The following is an 11,137-nucleotide window of genomic DNA, read 5'->3' as shown; positions in this document are numbered from 1 at the left end:
AGGCACGTTTTTATTGAAGAAAGGTGATGGATTCATAGGACATTCATAACTTTAAGGCATAGACACTAAGACACTAATGATCATAAGACACAAACATGGATAAACATAAGCATTAAAATTCGAAAAACAGAAGAACAATAACAAGAAAATCAAAGAACGGGTCCACCTTAGTGATGGCGGCTCTTTCTTGCTCTTGAAGATCCTATAGAGTGCTTGAGCTCCTCAATGTCTCTTCCTTGTCTTTGTTGCTCCTCCCTCATGATTCTTTGATCTTCTCTAATTTCATGAAGGATGATGGAGTGTTCTTGATGCTCCACCCTCAGTTGTCCCATGTTGGAACTTAGTTCTCCTAGGGAGGTGTTTAGTTGCTCCCAATAGTTTTGTGGAGGAAAATTCATCCCTTGAGGAATCTCAGGGATCTCATGATGAGTGAGATCTCTTGTGTACTCCATCCTTTTCTTGGTGATGGGCTTGTCCTCATCAATGGGAATGTCTCCCTCTATGTCAACTCCAACTGAATAACAGAGGTGACAAATGAGATGAGGAAAGGCTAACCTTGCCAAGGTGGAGGTCTTGTCCGCCACCTTATAGAGTTCTTGGGCTATAACCTCATGAACCTCTATTTCTTCTCCAATCATGATACTATGGATCATGATGGCCCGGTCTATGGTAACTTCGGACCGGTTGCTAGTGGGGATGATTGAGCGTTGTATGAACTCTAACCATCCTCTAGCCACGGGCTTGAGGTCATGCCTTCTCAATTGGACCGGCTTTCCTCTTGAATCTTGCTTCCATTGTGCGCCCTCTTCACATATGACTGTGAGGACTTGGTCCAACCTTTGATCAAAGTTGACCCTTCTAGTGTAAGGATGCTCATCTCCTTGCATCATAGGCAAGTTGAACGCCACCCTCACACTCTCCGGACTAAAATCCAAGTATTTCCCCCGAACCATAGTGAGATAATTCTTTGGATTTGGGTTCACACTTTGGTCATGGTTCTTTGTGATCCATGCATTGGCATAGAACTCTTGAACCATCAAGATTCCGACTTGTTGAATGGGGTTGGTAAGAACTTCCCAACCTCTTCTTCGGATCTCATGGCGGATCTCCGGATATTCACCCTTTTTGAGTGAAAAGGGGACCTCGGAGATCACCTTCTTCAAGGCCACAACTTCGTAGAAGTGGTCTTGATGCACCCTTGAGAGGAATCTATCCATCTCCCATGACTCGGAGATGGAAGCTTTTGCCTTCCCTTTCCTCTTTTTAGAGGTTTCTCCGGCCTTGAATGCCATAAATGGTTATGGAAAAACGAAAAAGCAACGCTTTTACCACACCAAACTTAAAATGTTTGCTCGTCCTCGAGCAAAAGAAGAAAGAAGAGAGTAGAAGAAGAAGAAATGAAGAAGAGGGAGATGGTGGTGTATTCGGCCAAGAAGGGGGAAGAAAGGGTGTTTAGGTTGTGTGAAAATGAAGAGTTGAAGAAGGGTATTTATAGGAGAGAGGGGGGTAAAGGTTCGGCCATTATGGGTGGGTTTGGGAGGGAGAGTGGTTTGAATTTGAAGGGTGAGGTTGGTGGGGTTTATGAGGGATGGATGTGAGTGGTGAAGAGAAAGATGGGATTTGATAGGTGAGGGGTTTTTGGGGAAGAGGTGTTGAGGTGATTGGTGAATGGGGGAAGAAGAGAGAGAGTGATGGTAGGGTCCTGTGGGGTCCACAGATCCTGTAGTGTCAAGGAAAAGTCATCCCTGCACCAAATGTTGCTCAAAATCACGTTTTGAGCCATTTCTGGCGTTTAAACGCCGGGCTGGTGCCCATTCCTGGCGTTTAACGCCAGGTTCTTGCCCTTTACTGGCGTTTAACGCCAGTCTGGTGCCCCTTTCTGGCGTTAAACGCTCAGAATGGTGCCAGACTGGGCGTTAAACGCCCAACAGCTAGCATTACTGGCGTTTGAACGCCAGTTTCTTCTCCTCCAGGGTGTGCTATTTTTCTTCCTGTTTTTCATTCTGTTTTTGCTTTTTTCATTGTTTTTGTGACTTCTTATGATCATCAACCTACAAAAAAGATAAAATAACAAAAGAAAATAATTAATTATAAAACATTGGGTTGCCTCCCAACAAGCGCTTCTTTAATGTCATTAGCTTGACAGAGGGCTCTCATGGAGCCTCAGAAATGCTCAGAACCGTGTTGAAACCTCCCAACACCAAACTTAGAGTTTGAATGTCGGGTTTCAATACCAAACTTAGAGTTTGGTTGTAGCCTCCCAACACCAAACTTAGAGTTTGACTGTGGGGGCTCTGTTTGGCTCTGTTTTGAGAGGAGCTCTTCATGCTTCCTCTCCATGATGACAGAGGGATATCCTTGGGCCTTAAACACCAAGGATTTTTCATTCACTTGAATGATTAACTCTCCTCTGTCAACATCAATCACAGCCTTTGCTGTGGCTAGGAAGGGTCTGCCAAGGATGATGGATTCATCCATGCACTTCCCAGTCTCTAGGACTATGAAATCAGTAGGAATGTACTGGTCTTCAACTTTAACCAGAACATCCTCTACAAGTCCATGGGCTTGTTTTCTTGAGTTGTCTGCCATCTCTAATGAGATTCTTGCAGCTTGCACCTCTAAGATCCCTAATTTCTCCATTACAGAGAGGGGCATGAGGTTCACACTTGACCCTAAGTCACACAAGGCCTTCTTGAAGGTCATGGTGCCTATGGTACAAGGTATAGAAAACTTCCCAGGATCCTGCCTCTTTTGAGGCAGTTTCTGCCTAGACAAGTCACCCAGTTCTTTGGTGAGCAAGGGAGGTTCATCCTCCCAAGTCTCATTTCCAAATAACTTGTCATTTAGTTTCATGATTGCTCCAAGGTATTTAGCAACTTGCTCTTCAGTAACATACTCATCCTCTTCAGAGGAAGAATACTCATCAGAGCTCATGAATGGCAGAAGTAAGTCCAATGGAATCTCTATGGTCTCATTTTGAGCCTCAGATTCCCAAGGTTCCTCATTGAGGAACTCAGAGGAGAGTGGTGCACGCCCACTGGGGTCTTTCTCAGTGGCGTCTTCTTCCTCTCTTTCCTCTCCATATTCGGCCATGTTGATGGCCTTGCACTCTCCTTTTGGATTTTCTTCTGTATTACTTGGGAGAGTACTAGGAGGGAGTTCAGTAACTTTCTTGCTCAGCTGACCCACTTGTCCTTCCAAATTTCTGATGGAGGACCTTGTTTCATTCATGAAACTTTGAGTGGTCTTTATTAGATCAGAGACCATTGTTGCTAAGTCAGAAGTATTCTGCTTAGAACTCTCTGTCTGTTGCTGAGAAGATGATGGAAAAGGCTTGCCATTGCTAAACCTGTTTCTTCCACCATTATTGTTATTGAAACCTTGTTGAGGTCTCTCTTGATTCTTCCATGAGAGATTTGGGTGATTTCTCCATGAAGAATTGTAGGTATTTCCATAGGGTTCTCCTAGGTAATTCACCTCTTCCATGGAAGGGTTCTCAGGATCATAAGCTTCTTCCTCAGATGAAGCATCCTTAGTACTGTTTGGTGCATTTTGCATTCCAGACAGACTTTGAGAAATCAAATTGACTTGTTGAGTCAATATCTTATTCTGAGCCAATATGGCATTTAGAGTGTCAATCTCAAGAACTCCTCTCTTCTGACTAGTCCCATTGTTCACAGGATTCCTTTCAGAAGTGTACATGAATTGGTTATTTGCAACCATTTCAATCAATTCTTGAGCTTCTGCAGGCGTCTTCTTCAGATGAAGAGATCCTCCAGCAGAGCTATCCAAGGACATCTTAGATAGTTCAGAGAGACCATCATAGAAAATACCTATGATGCTCCATTCAGAAAGCATGTCTGAAGGACATCTTCTGATTAATTGTTTGTATCTTTCCCAAGCTTCATAGAGGGATTCTCCATCCTTCTGTCTGAAGGTTTGGACTTCCACTCTAAGCTTACTCCATCTTTGTGGTGGAAAGAACTTTGCCAAGAAGGCATTGACTAGCTTTTCCCAAGAGTCCAGGCTTTCTTTAGGTTGAGAATCCAACCATATTCTAGCTCTGTCTCTTACAGCAAAAGGGAATAGCATCAGTCTATAGACCTCAGGGTTAACCCCATTAGTCTTGACTGTGTCACAGATTTGCAAGAATTCAGCTAAAAACTGATGAGGATCTTCCATTGGAAGTCCATGGAACTTGCAATTCTGTTGCATTAGAGAAACTAATTGAGGCTTAAGCTCAAAGTTGTTTGCTCCAATGGCAGGGATAGAGATGCTTCTCCCATAGAAGTCGGGAGTAGGTGCAGTAAAGTCACCCAGCACCTTCCTTGCATTGTTGGCATTGTTGTTGTTTTCGGCTGCCATGGGTTCTTCTTCTTTGAAGAATTCGGTCAGGTCCTCTAAAGAGAGTTGTGCTTTGGCTTCTCTTAGCTTTCTCTTCAAGGTCCTTTCGGGTTCAGGATCAGCTTCAACAAGAATGCCTTTGTCTCTGCTCCTGCTCATATGAAAGAGAAGAGAAAAAGAAAATGTGGAATCCTCTATGTCACAGTATAGAGATTCCTTAAAATGTCAGAGGAAAAGAGAAATAGAAAGAAGAAGGAGAAGAAGAATTCGAACTTTAATTAGATAAGGTTCGAATTGTGCATTTAGAAGGAGTGATACTCCATAAATAGAAGGATGTGAGAAGGAGGGAAGAGGATTTTCGAAAATTCAATTAAAAGATTTTGAAAACATTTTGAAAATTTGATTGATAATTTTCGAAAATTGAAAGTGGAAGAGAAATCAAGTGATTTTTGAAAAAGATTTTGAAATTAGAAACTAAAAAGATTTGATTGAAAACTAATTTGAAAAAGATATGATAAAAAAATATGATTGAAAGGTTATTGTCTTAAAAAGATGTGATTGAGAAGATATGATTTGAAAACCATTTTAAAAGATATGTTTTGAAAATTATTTTAAAAGATTTGATTTGGAAAATTAGTGACTTGCCTAACAAGAAAAGATATGATTCAAACATAAAACCTTCCTTAACAGAAAAGGCAAAAAAAATGTTCAATCAAATCATTAATTGTTAGTAAGTATCTTTGAAAGGAAAGAAATTAATTTTGAAAACATTTGAGTGAAAAGATTTGATTTGAAAAAGATTTGATTTTGAAAAACTTGAAAAAATTGATTTGAAAACAAATCTTCCCCCTAGCACCATCCTGGCGTTAAACGCCCAGAATGGTATACATTCTGGCGTTTAACGCCCAAAATGCTACCTTTTTGGGCGTTAAACGCCCAACCAGGTGCCCTGGCTGGCGTTTAAACGCCAGTCTGCCTTCTTCACTGGGCATTTTTGAATGCTCAGCTTTTTCTGTATAATTCCTCTGCAGTGTGTTCTGAATCTTCAATCCCTTGTATCATTGACTTGAAAAGACACAAATTAAAAATATTTTTGGATTTTTAATAATTAAAATGCAACAAGAATCAAATAACAATGCATGCAAGACACCAAACTTAGCAGTTTGTATACTACTGACACTAATGAACTGAAAATGCATATGAGACACACAAAATACTCAAGTCAATAGAATTCAAAGATCAGAGCAGGTGAATCATCAAGAACATCTTGAAGATCACTAAGACATATGAATGCATGCAATTGACACCAAACTTAGGATGAGACACTAGACTCAAACAAGAAATATTTTTGAATTTTATGATTTTTTTATTTTTTTAATTTTTTTGTGTTTTTCGAAAATTAAGTGGAAAAAGAAGGTATCAAAATTCTTAATGAGAATTCCAGGAATCAGTGCAATGCTAGTCTAAGACTCCGGTCCAGGAATTAGACATGGCTTCACAGCCAGCCAAGCTTCCAAAGAAAGCTTCGGTCCAAAACACTAGACATGACTAAAGGTCAGCCAAGCCTTAGCAAATCACTGCTCCAAAAGCAAGATTGATACGAAATCAACAAGCTCTTGTGGTGATAAGTTGAAACCTCGGTCCAATCAGATTAGACATGGCTTCTCAGCCAGCCAGATTTCAACAAATCATCATGAAACTCTAGAATTCATCTTCAAGAATTTCGAAAAAAAATACCTAATCTAAGCAACAAGATGAACCGTCAGTTGTCCAGCCTGAACAATCCCGGGCAATAACACCAAAAATTTGATGTTGTTGCCGGATCTTGGCACTGATGTTACCAAAGGCTTGCTCAAAACTAGAACAATCCCCGGCAACGGCGCCAAAAACTTGGTGCGCGAAATTGTGAACTATACTTTTTCACAACTCTCATAATCCCTGGTAATGGCTCCAAAACTTGGTGCGCTCAATACCATGGCATTACACAACTTCGCACAACTAACCAGCAAGTGCACTGGGTCGTCCAAGTAATAAACCTTACGTGAGTAAGGGTCGATCCCACGGAGATTGTTAGTATTGAAGCAAGCTATGGTCATCTTGTAAATCTTAGTCAGGCAAACTCAGATATATATGGTGATGAATGAAAATAACATAAAAGATAAAGATAGTGATACTTATGTAATTCATTGGTAGGAACTTCAGATAAGCGCATGAAGATGTCTTCCCTTCCGTCTCTCTGCTTTCCTACTGTCTTCATCCAACCCTTCTTACTCCTTTCCATGGCAAGCTCGTATAGGGTCTCACTGTTGTCAGCAGCTACCTCCCATCCTCGCAGTGAAAGCTAATGCACGCACTCTGTCACAGTACTGCCAATCACCGGTTTGGTTCCCTCCCCTACCGGAATAGAATCCCTCTTTTGCGTCTGTCACTAACGCCCAGTAGGTTACAGGTTTGAAGCACGTCACAGTCATTCAATCATTGAATCCTACTCAGAATACCACAGACAAGGTTAGACCTTCCGGATTCTCTTGAATGCTGCCATCAGTTCTTGCCTATACCACGAAGACTCTGATCTCACGGAATGGTTGGCTCGTTTGTCAGGCGATCAACCATGCATCGTGCAATCAGGAATCCAAGAGATATTCACCAAGCCTCAAATGCTTGTAGAACAAGAGTGGTTGTCAGTCACTTTGTTCATGAGTGAGAATGGTGATGGGCGTCAATCATCACCTTCATCATGTTGAAGAACAAGTGATATCTTGGATAAAGAACAAGCGGAATTTGAATGAAAGAACAATAGTAATTGCATTAATACTCGAGGTACAGCAGAGCTCCACACCTTAATCTATGGTGTGTAGAAACTCCACCGTTGAAAATACATAAGCATAAGGTCTAGGCATGGCCGAATGGCCAGCCTCCCAATGATCTAAGAACTAAAATGTCCAAAGATGATCTAGAGATCTAAAAGTGATCAAAAGATTTCTATACAATAGTAAAAGGTCCTACTTATAAGAAACTAGTAGCCTAGGGTGTACAGAAATGAGTAAATGACATAAAAATCCTCTTCCGGGCCCACTTGGTGTGTGCTTGGGCTGAGCAATGAAGCAATTTCGTGTAGAGACTCTTCTTGGAGTTAAACGCCAGCTTTGGTGCCAGTTTGGGCGTTTAACTCCCATTTGGGTGCCAGTTCCAGCGTTTAACGCTGGGATTCCTTGAGGTGACTTTGAACGCCGGTTTGGGCCATCAAATCTTGGGCAAAGTATGGACTATTATATATTTCTGGAAAGCCCAGGATGTCTACTTTCCAACGCCGTTGAGAGCGCGCCAATTGGGCTTCTGTAGCTCCAGAAAATCCGCTTCGAATGCAGGGAGGTCAGAATCCAACAGCATCTGCAGTCCTTTTTGGTCTCAGGATCAGATTTTTGCTCAGGTCCCTCAATTTCAGCCAGAAAATACCTGAAATCACAGAAAAACACACAAACTCATAGTAAAGTCCAGAAAAGTGAATTTTAATTAAAAACTAATAAAAATATACTAAAAACTAACTATATCATATCAAAAACATACTAAAAACAATGCCAAAAAGTATACAAATTATCCGCTCATCACTTTTTCTGCAATTGTAAATTTGGTTTATGAAAGTTCATGTTTCTGAATCTTCTCTTCTACAATTTTACTTTCTGCCATTTTTCATTTGAAGCTATTGTGATCTGAATTTAAATTTTCTTGCACTTTAAATTTCTTGCCAGTTGTTCTCAAGATCTCTTCACTTGCTTGCTTTACTGCTTTCTTTAAATTCTCTGCACCCAGCCCCCTTTACATTTGATGCAATTTACATTTCTTGTCATTTAAGATTCTGTCAATTTATATTTCTTGCTCTTTAGGATTCTGCTCATTTACTTTCTGCAAATTTAAATTTCTTGTTATTTACATTCTGTTGCTTCAAAATTCACTCAAATCATCAATGTTAGCTTGACTAAACTAATCACCCACTAAAGTTGCTTGATCCATCAATCTTTGTGGGATCGACCTCACTCTTGTGAGTTATTACTACTTGATGCGACCCGGTACACTTGCCGGCGAGTTTGTGTGGAAATCTAATTTCCACGTCATCAATTTTTTGGCGTCGTTGCCAGGGATTGATTTCGATCAACAATGATTAAGTGGGTGAGAAGTCTAGATTGAGCATATTCTTTATTTTTGTTCTCTGTTTTAAATTGATAGCAAGGTGTTTGGTGCGCGAAATTGTGATCACTACAACTTCACACAACTAACCAGCAAGTGCACTGGGTCGTCCAAGTAATACCTTACGCGAGTAAGGGTCGATCCCACGGAGATTGTTGGTATGAAGCAAGCTATGGTCACCTTGTAAATCTTAGTCAGGCAGACTCAAATGGGTATAGTGATAAACGAATAAAGCAATAAGATAAAGATAGAGATACTTATGTATATCATTGGTGTAAGAGCTTCAGACAAGCGTATGAAGATGCCTTCCCTTCCGTCTCTCTGCTTTCCTACTGCCTTCATCCAATCCTTCTTACTCCTTTCCATGGCAAGCTCGTGTAGGGTTTCACTGTTGTCAGCAGCTACCTCCCATCCTCGCAGTGAAAGCTAATGCACGCACTCTGTCACAGTACTGCCAATCACCGGTTTGGTTCCCTCCCCTACCGGAATAGAATCCCTCTTTTGCGTCTGTCACTAACGCCCAGTAGGTTACAGGTTTGAAGCACGTCACAGTCATTCAATCATTGAATCCTACTCAGAATACCACAGACAAGGTTTAGACCTTCCGGATTCTCTTGAATGCCGCCATTAAGTCCTGCCTATACCACGAAGATTCCGATTAAAGAATCCAAGAGATATTCACTAAGCCTTGGTTGCTTGTAGAACAAGAATGGTTGTCAGTCACCTTGTTCATAGGTGAGAATGGTGATGGGCGTCAATCATCACCTTCATCAAGTTGAAGAACAAGTGATATCTTGGACAAAGAACAAGTGGAATTGAATGGAAGAACAATAGTAATTGCATTAATACTCGAGGTACAGCAGAGCCCCACACCTTGATCTATGGTGTGTAGAAACTCCACCGTTGAAAATACATAAGAACAAAAGTGATCATTGGTTTCGGCCCCAGAGAGGGAACCAGAAGAACCAAGATCTGATCTAAGAACTAGATGTCCCAAGATGAAAAATACAATAGTAAAAGGTCCTATATATAGAGAACTAGTAGCCTAGGGTGTACAGAGATGAGTAAATGACATAAAAATCCACTTCCGGGCCCACTTGGTGTGTGCTTGGGCTGAGCAAATGAAGCATTTTCGTGTAGAGACTCTCCTTGGAGTTAAACGCCAGCTTTTATGCCAGTTTGGGCGTTTAACTCCCAATTAGGTGCCAGTTCCGGCGTTTAACGCTGGGAATTGTGAGGGTGACTTTGAACGTCGGTTTGGGCCATCAAATCTTGGGAAAAGTATGGACTATTATATATTGCTGGAAAGCCCAGGATGTCTACTTTCCAACGCCGTTGAGAGCGCGCCAATTGGGCTTCTGTAGCTCCAGAAAATCCACTTTGAGTGCAGGGAGGTCAGAATCCAACAGCATCTGCAGTCCTTTTCAGTCTCTGGATCAGATTTTTGCTCAGGTCCCTCAATTTCAGCCAGAAAATACCTGAAATCATAGAAAAACACACAAACTCATAGTAAAGTCCAGAAAAGTGAATTTTAACTAAAAACTAATAAAAATATAATAAAAACTCAACTAAAACTACCAAAAACATACTAAAAACAATGCCAAAAAGCATACAAATTATCCGCTCATCACAACACCAAACTTAAATTGTTGCTTGTCCTCAAGCAACTGAAAATCAAATAAGATAAAAAGAAGAGAATATACTATAGACTCCAAATTATCAATGAAACTAAGCTCCAAATTAGATGAGCGGGACTAGTAGCTTTTTGCCTCCGAACAGTTTTGGCATCTCACTTTATCCTTTGAAATTCAGAATGATTGGCTTCTTTAGGAACTCAGAATCCAGATAGTGTTATTGATTCTCCTAGTTAAGTATGATGATTCTTGAACACAGCTACTTATTGAGTCTTGGCCGTGGCCCAAAGCACTCTGTCTTCCAGTATTACCACCGGATACATACATGCCACAGACACATAATTGGGTGAACCTTTTCAGATTGTGACTCAGCTTTGCTAAAGTCCCCAATTAGAGGTGTCCAGGGTTCTTAAGCACACTCTTATTGCCTTGGATCACAACTTTATTTCTTTCTTTTTCTTTCTTTTTCTTTTCTCCCTTTTTTTTTTCGTTTTTCTCCTTCTTTTTCTCTTTTTTTTTTTTTTGTATTCACTGCTTTTTCTTGCTTCAAGAATCATTTTTATGATTTTTCAGATCCTCAGTAACATGTCTCCTTTTTCATCATTCTTTCAAGAGCCAACAATTTTAACATTCATGAACCACAAATTCAAAAGATATATGCACTGTTCAAGCATACATTCAGAGAACAAAAGTATTGCCACCACATCAAACTAATTAAGCTAGTTTTAAAGATGAATTTGAAATCCTGTACTTCTTGTTCTTTTGTGATAAAAACAGTTTTCATTTAAGAAAGGTGATGGATTCATATTCATAGCTTTAAGGCATAGACACTAAGACACTAATGATCATAAGACACAAACATGGATAAACATAAAGCATAATTTTCGAAAAACAGAAAAATAAAGAACAAGGAGATTAAAGAACGGGTCCACCTCAGTGATGGCGGCTCTTTCTTCTTCTTGAAGATCCTATGG

At 40.4% G+C, this 11,137-nt stretch overlaps 1 non-coding gene across 1 annotated transcript; it reads left to right on the top strand.

The window, feature by feature from the left end:
- The first annotated feature begins 3,852 nt into the window (after nt 1-3,852).
- Nucleotides 3,853-3,960, top strand: LOC130942483 (small nucleolar RNA R71). The gene has a single exon (XR_009071053.1). It is a non-coding gene; the product is annotated as a small nucleolar RNA R71 (small nucleolar RNA).
- Nucleotides 3,961-11,137: the final 7,177 nt, after the last annotated feature.

Source organism: Arachis stenosperma, chromosome 7 (genome assembly GCF_014773155.1).
Source record: "Arachis stenosperma cultivar V10309 chromosome 7, arast.V10309.gnm1.PFL2, whole genome shotgun sequence".
In the NCBI taxonomy this organism is placed as follows: domain Eukaryota; kingdom Viridiplantae; phylum Streptophyta; class Magnoliopsida; order Fabales; family Fabaceae; genus Arachis; species Arachis stenosperma.
This window is presented reverse-complemented; position numbering and strand designations above follow the sequence as displayed.